We start from the raw sequence: 8,620 nt of genomic DNA on the forward strand, positions 1-8,620 counted from the left end.
ATATATATATATACACACATATATATATATACACATATATATATATATATATATATATATATATATACACACACATATATATATATATATACATATATATATATATATATATATATATATATATATTAATTACATTACTAAAATTGTTTGCGTGGCTGTCAGCACCTGTTGTGCTCTCCCCATATACTACAAAGAACACTTCCAAAAGGATGTTATGAGCACACAAAAGGCATCACACTATTCAACTCTAGATATTTCTGTTCATATACAGAATGAAACAGAATCCTACAGTTTTTTGAGTTTTACAAGTACTTAGAGAAAAATCTATAAGTGGAAACTTGTGCTATACATTAACACAGACAGAAACAAGATGATAAATTATCCAAGTCTCAGTATGCAAGAGTAACATTGTGCCATTCTTAGCTGAACTATAACCACTATTGAATACATTATGGTTATATTATGCTATAAATGGTTAGTTAAGTCATTATGATGCCATTTTTGAAACATATTTGAATGCAGTCAGTTCCTATTTAAAATCTGCATAACAAAGTTGAAGACTTTCTTCCTATTTTTAATTCCCTTTGCTGCTAGCCATCAACTTTTCTGTGACCTGGCTAGCTCAATTGCTCTTCCTTGGGCAGAAGCTTGTTGTGGGAAGGAGAAAGTCATCATCTAGGAAGGCACCATGGTTTTTGCTAGCCTTGTTATCCCCCCATTACTGTGCTAGCTTGACATGAGCGCCCACGATACCAGCCACATTGACACATGCAAGTACACTTCTGTTCATACTTAGTTTCTAGGTCTAGTGTTTCACCACCATGCTGCCAGGAGGGCCTACTCATGTAGGCTCTCACACTAAAATAACACACAGAAACCACTGGGTGTCAGTAGTGCGGTGGACCAAGCTACTTTCAATTGCCCCAAGATAAGCAGGTGAGCAACAGCCACTGACTCCCACCCCCCACCGGCTTCTGCACTGTGCAGATTGCCGGATGATCCTGAGTGAGCAATATATAGTTGAAGAAGTAGTTTGATCCAAAATCTTTTTTTATTTTAATTAACCTTCTACCAATATTTTGAGACTTTGTTTTATTTGGTAATCACTTTATCAGTTTAAATTTAGTTCTTTAATGCCACTGTTGATATTGCTGTTTTATAAATGTCAAGAATAATTAATGAACACCAGGAGATAACTGTGCCGTTAACTAGTTGAAATGCTGCCAGAATACTTAGAATAACCCCTGGCAGCCATTTATTATTACTTACAGTGCAAGGTCTTGAAACCCATTTTGAAAATTACATATAAGTAAGTAAAACTAGCAAAGAAGCTATGTTACTGATCGGTATTGCATTAATGCATACAAAAATCAGAATAATGAAATGGGATTCTTTTGTTGAAATTTACTGTGTTGTGTGAATTCATGAACATGTAGAATAGAATACTTCATTAAAAATTTAAACATGGTTAGATTTAAAGTATAAATAAAAAACTACTCTCATACATATTTTTCCCAACAACTCTTGTCTTTACAGGTTAGTCAATGCCTAAGACCATAATATATTACAGCAACTTTACAGTCTGTTGCCAGGAGAGTAACTACGATGTTATAAACACTGTATCACCTCAAGTACGACAGCAATATAGACAGATGAACTGGTCATGTGTCCATATCGTTTGACTTGATTAATAAATTAATAAGGTAAAGGACCATAATAATTAAGATAAAGGTCCATAGTATGAAATATAAAGTTAACCTTGTTTATATATACTATTTTGATAAAGTAGTGCAGGATGATGGCTGCTGTTTAGCTACTCATGAATAATTCCGAGAAAATAGTACATCAAATAAAACATGTACCTCACACACACACACACACACACACACACACACACACACACACACATACACACACATACACACACACACACACACACACACACACACACACACACACACACATGTTGCCTGATAATGAGTCAGACACAGAAAATATTAAGAAATGTTTGAATTCCTTGCAAACTAGAATGTGGTGATAAGCATATTTCAGCTCCAATGTTATTATGAAGCTGCAGGAGGGAATGACCAATAACAGGGTTTGCAGGGATAACATTTTGAATTTCAGTATCTTGACAAACAGATTTTGAAAGGAGATGTCTGTGACTGGTCTCCAAGATCCCTCTTTCTGTAGAGCAAAAAAAGAAATCCTTGAATAAAAGTATTTGCCATCTGAACTGATAGCACAACTTCTCACATCCCCTGACCCAACATTTACTCCAGAATAGGAGGAAGCAAGGACATCTGGTTTTGGGATGAAGAAATCCTTTGGAATTGGGGAAGGGTTTCCATTGCTTAATGTATCCCAGCTGGATAAATATTAGAACCCATTAATTCAAGATAACCGGATGCCATTGTGGAAGATGGATGCCTAGACTGAGGGAGAGATTTGAAGGACTGCCAGGGTAGAAAGAAGGGACTGAAAAGGTAAGCAGTCATTCAGACTATTTGGACTGTGATGCTCCTTTTTTTTCTATGAGCCTCTCTGCCATAGCTTTTTGAAATTTTGTTTGTTAGAACTTTGATGAGAGTGCTTACTCTGTTTCCTGGAAAATGATCCTGAAAAGGAAGAAAAGTTTTACTGAACTTAGAAAAGGAGCTTTGAAAAATCTGAGTAGACATTTGAATCAATTTACCTGTCTCGTTTTTTTAAGGCTCTGAGCAGCAGAAGTGGGTCCAAATAGCACATCTTTGTCTAGGGGAGATCTCAAAATCTCAGCTTTAACATATTCTGGTAAGTTTTGAGAAGATAACAAAGCAAATCTTCTCATAATTGAACCAGTAGCAGCAACCCTGGAAACAGTATCAGCAGAATTATAAGAGCACTTCAAAGAGTATTTGGCAACCTGAGAAGCAGGCACAACTAAGAAATTTAAAGAAGTTTTAACCTTAGAAAAAAGTTCTCATGTTCTCAAAATAAGCTCATAAAAAATTTAACATGTGAGCCTGGCAGTTCAAAATTCTAAAACATTAAGGTAGCAGAAGAATAAACTTTCTTCCCAAATCTGTCAAGCATTCCCACTCTTGTCAGAAGGAATGGGGGTAGCATTCACAATATGTCTAACAGTGGAAGACTTAGATAACAATATCACTGTAGGATCTGATTTGATTTGCGATTAGAAAACAGCAATTTATGTGTCTGAGGTACTTTATATAATCTATTAGGCTTCTTGAGGGCAGAGGTTGACAGTCAGGCATATCGCAAGTTTTTAAGAAAATATCCTCTAAAGCAGACAGCACAGGAGGAACAGAGGAACAATTGCAGGTTGTAGAAAATCCAGTTGTAAAAAATCATAATACTCCTGCAGAAAGAATGGAATTATATACCACTCTCCCTGAAGAAACACGGTCCACAGAATCAGAATCTTCAGCTTCAAAAAAATTAACTGAAGAATCACAATCCATGTCTCCTCCCGACTTATCTGACTAGGAATCACTGTCAGGCTGTGAGGGAAATCTGTTTTTCTATTAGGAGACAGTGAGGAAACAAGACTTAACACATTAAAAGCAGATCCCAGCAAATTTTCCCTGCCCATAGTTAAACATACAGGAGAAGAATAATTTTTTTTAAGTTTCTGATTTTTCTTCCATTACAAATTCTTTGGAAAGGGACCAGTCCATGACTGGAACACTAGCCTGAGAATCCGGCACCTTACCCCAGTTAGGTGGTATACCTTCACCCACTCCTGCTTCCAAACCCAGTAAGAGTGATTCCCCCTTGTACAGAGACGACAACTCTACAGCCACAGCAGACATGCCAATCTCCCAGTCCTTAGTGACTTCCCAAGGGTCTACACTAGGGGGACCAGAAGCAAAGGATTAGTTGTCTGAGGAACAAGTTTTGGTTATATGAGAGTCATCCACAAGCAGCTGTGGCAGTGATGGAGTCAGCCAGATACCTAAAGACACCCTAACAACTTTCTTCTTCTTGTAGATGGGGGAAGCAAGAACCACAGACACCAACAACTATTCCATGTTCAATCAGGGAGGGAAGCCTCACAAGTGCATTGTGGATACTGCATGAGTTGATAAAATGTCTGAGAAGAAAAATAAAGGTTCTGAGATAACATTTTCTGTGACAGTCCCTAGAACAACAAGAGGTACTGGTCAAAGCAAAGCCCAAAGCACAAAGTAATATTCCTTAACGCAAATTTATTGTGGAAAGACAACAAGCGTTTTCGCTACTCCAAAAGAGAGAAGCTTCATCAGAGAAGTACAAAAAGGGCGCCAAAACCTTTTTGAACCTAAGTAGCAGTTGGTACATTACATCACTTCCTTTCAATAAAATAAGACAATACACTTAACACAACAAGAGGTACTGGTCAAAGCAAAGCCCAAAGCACAGTGACAGTCCCTAAAAGCACAAAATCCTACCCCCCCCCCCACACACACACACACACATTTATACCACACAAAAATGTAACTTGTCAAAAAAAAATAGATTTTGTCGATTCTTTCACATAAGTATTATATAAGTAAAAATCCCTTCAGTAACATGACAAGTCAAACAAAACAGCAGTTTCTAGAAGATCATATTCCCAGAAAAAATAGAATTTTACTATAGAAAAAAATGTAGTGTAAGGTTTCCCCAGAAGAGCACTTATCTGTCGAGCCTTAAAAGGATCACTAGCTGATCATCGGTTCCATGAAGCCTGCAGAGGTAAAGCACTTCAGGTGGAAGGAAGCACCCAAACTGCCACTTTATATAGCTCTGCTCAAGCCAATGGCAGTTTGGACAAATGGAAGGTGCCCTAAAGCTTTGAAAGCTGGCTGGTGGCCATATCCTAGGCAAGGATATAACCCAAATATCCTAAGCTAGTGCAGCGATGATCTAAATGTTGAACATCTGGAAGTTTTAGGCTTGCCAAAGTTCACAGCCTATCCCAGCAGCTCTGGGGCTATAAAAGCCTGATTGCAAGGATAGTAACAAACATTCCCATTGGTACCCAATCTATGGTTTGTCCTGCCCTCATTACTGGATGTCCATCAGGTACCTAATCATCAGCACTTCCACTAAAGCTCATCAAGTTACAATTCAGTGAAGAACAAACTCACTAAGCACAACAGGTGGTGAAATCATCCCAATGAAGAACTTAAATCTGCTTTTAAAAGGGGCAAATCTACCTGTATCCCTCTCATCCCCAAAACTTACATATACCAATTCTATTGTTGTACAAATGTGAAGAAAAAAGAAATCTGTGAAAACAAATGAATCACTGTCAGTATGGTTTCTAAGTGTTCACCAGTAGGGTGCATCAATAGTGATTTCCTGTGGAATACAGTGATCAGAAAGTTTAAGATAAACAAGTTGAACTTGAACAGATAAAGCCTCAACCAGTTTGCATTTAACAAGGTATACAGAAAAGCTTGGGTACTATACTACAGTGCCAGTTCCAACAGCAGGGTATGCAGTTCTCCAACCTACTGTCAATTAAGCATCACCTACCTCATAGAATCATAGGAGGTTACTAGGCTAATGGCCCTGGGGACCTTACAAGCCTAGCCAAGAGTTTATCCCCAAAAAAGAAACCTCAATCAGCATCTGTCACCCCTGTCAGTGAGGGACAAAGATGGAAACCCTGGGACAAATTTGTGGTTTCCCATCCACTCATCAAGGTTGCACTTGAAGAAGGTCAGCAAGGTACTCTGTTTGACATGTATTGGAAGTGTATTCCAGAGACGGGGCAGCCTCTGGGAGACAAACCTGTCTCTCCAGCAGGTTTTGTTGATGTTGCATATTAGATTTAGGCCTATCGAGCGAGTAATGCGCAAGGAGTTAGACTTACAGATATGGAACATCTCTAGTAGGCCAGGGTCCGATATTGCCTTGTAGGCGAGACGCAGATCACCTCTGCGTAATCTATATGATACCGAGTAAAAAGTAATAGTGATTTGAGCCTGTCCACATAGGACAGGTGTTGGAGGCCATGGATTCTCTTTGTGAGGTATTTCTGTGGCCTTTCCAGTTGGTGCAGGTGTTTGGAGAGGTACATACTAAACGGGGTGTTATACTCAATTATGGGTCTAATGAGGCAGGAGTACAGAGAGGTAATAATCTCCTTTTTTCTGGATGCAATTCCTTTACTTATGAGATAAACCAAGTAAAAGGCTTTTCTGACCACTGGAGCCACATGATGGTCGAATGTGAGATTGCTGCCAACCTGAGTACCCAGGTCTCTCACCACGGGTTGTGTGCTTAGGGGGTTGCCGTTGATGTGGTAATCACTAGGGGCCGTGTTTTTGCAGAATGGCATGATAATACATTTTTTGCATTTAACTTAAGGCCATGACTTTGGCACCAGTTATTTGTAGCTGTGAGATCTTCTTGCAGTATGTTAAGGTCATTTGGGGAGTCAGTGACAGCAACCAACTTGCAGTCATCCACAAACTTGGTCAGCCACGGGCCCTTTATCTTTGCCTGGACCTCTGAAAAGTAGATGCCAAACAGTAGGGGTCCCAAGACAGATTACTGGGGAACATCAGTAGTGGCAGGTCTGCTGTCAGAGGTGGTGGCACCTATTTTGACCTTGTGGGTCCTATCTGTGAGCCAGTTGACCACCTATCTGACAAGATAGGGATTAACACTGAGTTGTGTTAGCTTTTCGATGATGCCCGAGTAGGGGATTGTGTCAAAGGCCTTGGCCAGGTCAAGGTAAGCTTTATGTACTTACTTTCCCTCATCCAGGGCCTTGGTGGCAGTCTCAAAGAAGGCAACTAGGTTCAATAAGCAAGATCTGCCACTGACGAATCCGAATTGGGTGGGGTCGAGTATTTGGAAATTGCCTATGTCCTTGTTTATAAGATCCATAACAATATGCTCCATGGCTTTACAGATCCGACTTGTCAAGCTGATAGTTTCCCACGTCAATAGAGGCACCAACTTTGCGCAAGGGGATGACAATGGCAGTTCTAAACTCTGCTGGAATGAAGCCTGTATTTAGGCTGTGGTTGAATAGGGTGTGCAGTTGCAAAGCTATTTCTTGCTGGAGATAGTGCAGAATACAGCCTGGGATATTATCAGGTCCCATGGAAGCTGTGTTCTTTGCCTTGGATAGGGCCTTTAACACTTGATCTACGGAGATGTGAGGTGTGGGACAAGTATCGGGGATGTCAACTGGGCCTTTGGGGGGGTGATAAGGGGGTGACGTTTGTGCTGAACCTATCAGCTAGCAGGTTGGCTAAGTCAGCAGGATCAGTGTAAGTGGTACCATTAAGTACTAATTCGGAACAAACTTGGGTTTTGCCATGGAGGTCCCTAATGTAACTAAAGAAGGACTTGTGATTTCCCTTTATTTCAGAGGATAGTTTCAACTCATAATTGGCTTTGGAGTTTTTCACTATAGATCTAATTTGCTTGTTGAGACAGAGGAGGGAGATTTTCCGATTTGAGATTTGTTCGTTTTTACCTTTGGACAACAGTTTCTTCCTTTTGTTGTAAAACCTGTTGATAGAGGATGTCCACTAGACAGGTTTGTGTTTCCTTAAGGAGCAGGTTTTAGTTCTGTTGGGTATGGTTGAGTCCATGCAGCTGTACAGGTCCTTGTGTACTGCACTGGCATACTGTTCAGCATAGTTGTCTGCATCCTCTGAGGGGGATGGTGGTGTGAAGCTGCTGATACCTTCCCTTAGGAGGGTGTAGGCAGCTTTTGAGAAGTGTTTTAGCCTGGTTATGGCTGGGGAGGTGTTGGGTGGGATAGAAACTACAAATGAGACAGACTGATGATCTGATCACATCAGAGAAGAACATACTATGGGAGTGGTGCAGCAGTCACCCATGTTGGTGAGAACCAAGTCCAGTATGTTATCTCCCCTTGTGGGGGATGAGACCAGCTGGTCTAGTGCGTTAAAACTGATGAAGTGAAGGAATCATCGGGTGAGTGCATTAGTGCAGGAATAGTTCACCCAGTCTATGGTGAGGTAGTAGAAGTAATCAAGGATCAGGGTGTTAGGGGGTACCTTGAAGTAGTCAAGTAGGTCTAGGTGGGAGGAATGGGTGTCCTGAGACATGGAGGGGGGTCTATAGCTGGTTATAACTTGGATGGGTGTCTTGCCAACTGTCAGTTGCACCTGGAGTAATTCTAGTGCATCATGCTGGTAAACCAGTCTAGAGGTGTGCCTGTCTTTAATGAAGATAGAGACTCCACCACCCATAGTCTTTCCGACCTCATTTTGGGGTCAGAAAGTGTGGATTGAGGTATAGCCTGGTAAGGCAGGGGGTCCTCTCCTCAGCCCTGAACTAAGTTTCTGTGAATCGGCATCTTCCAGTGTGAAGAGAGTCTCCATTGCGTGCATTTTTCAGATTAAGGCTCCTAGCATTGAGCAGCATGACCTTCAATTTGCTTTTTGCCAGATCTTTCATGTTGGAAGATTTGTCTTTGGGACATAGCCTAAAAAAGGCACAATGAGGGAAGCAAGATCCTTGGCCAATATTTGAAACCCCAGGGGTGACAGGTGGAGGCCATCTCTGGCAAAGTATCGAGGCCTGTCAACCATGTCATCCCAGGCAGACAGATACTGGATCACCTTGGAAGGACACCAGAAACTAAGCCAATTGTTGAAGT

The 8,620-nt window shown here is 40.8% G+C and overlaps 1 protein-coding gene across 3 annotated transcripts in view; it reads right to left on the reverse strand.

Moving 5' to 3' along the window:
* The window catches only part of LRRC43 (leucine rich repeat containing 43), a 1,074,258-nt gene that overhangs the window by 775,684 nt on the left and 289,954 nt on the right, over positions 1 to 8,620 (reverse strand). The gene's annotated exons all lie outside the window — the stretch shown is intronic.

The sequence above is a fragment of the Protopterus annectens genome, chromosome 4.part0 (genome assembly GCF_019279795.1).
Source record: "Protopterus annectens isolate FY-2018-M chromosome 4.part0, PAN1.0, whole genome shotgun sequence".
Classification (NCBI taxonomy): domain Eukaryota; kingdom Metazoa; phylum Chordata; order Ceratodontiformes; family Protopteridae; genus Protopterus; species Protopterus annectens.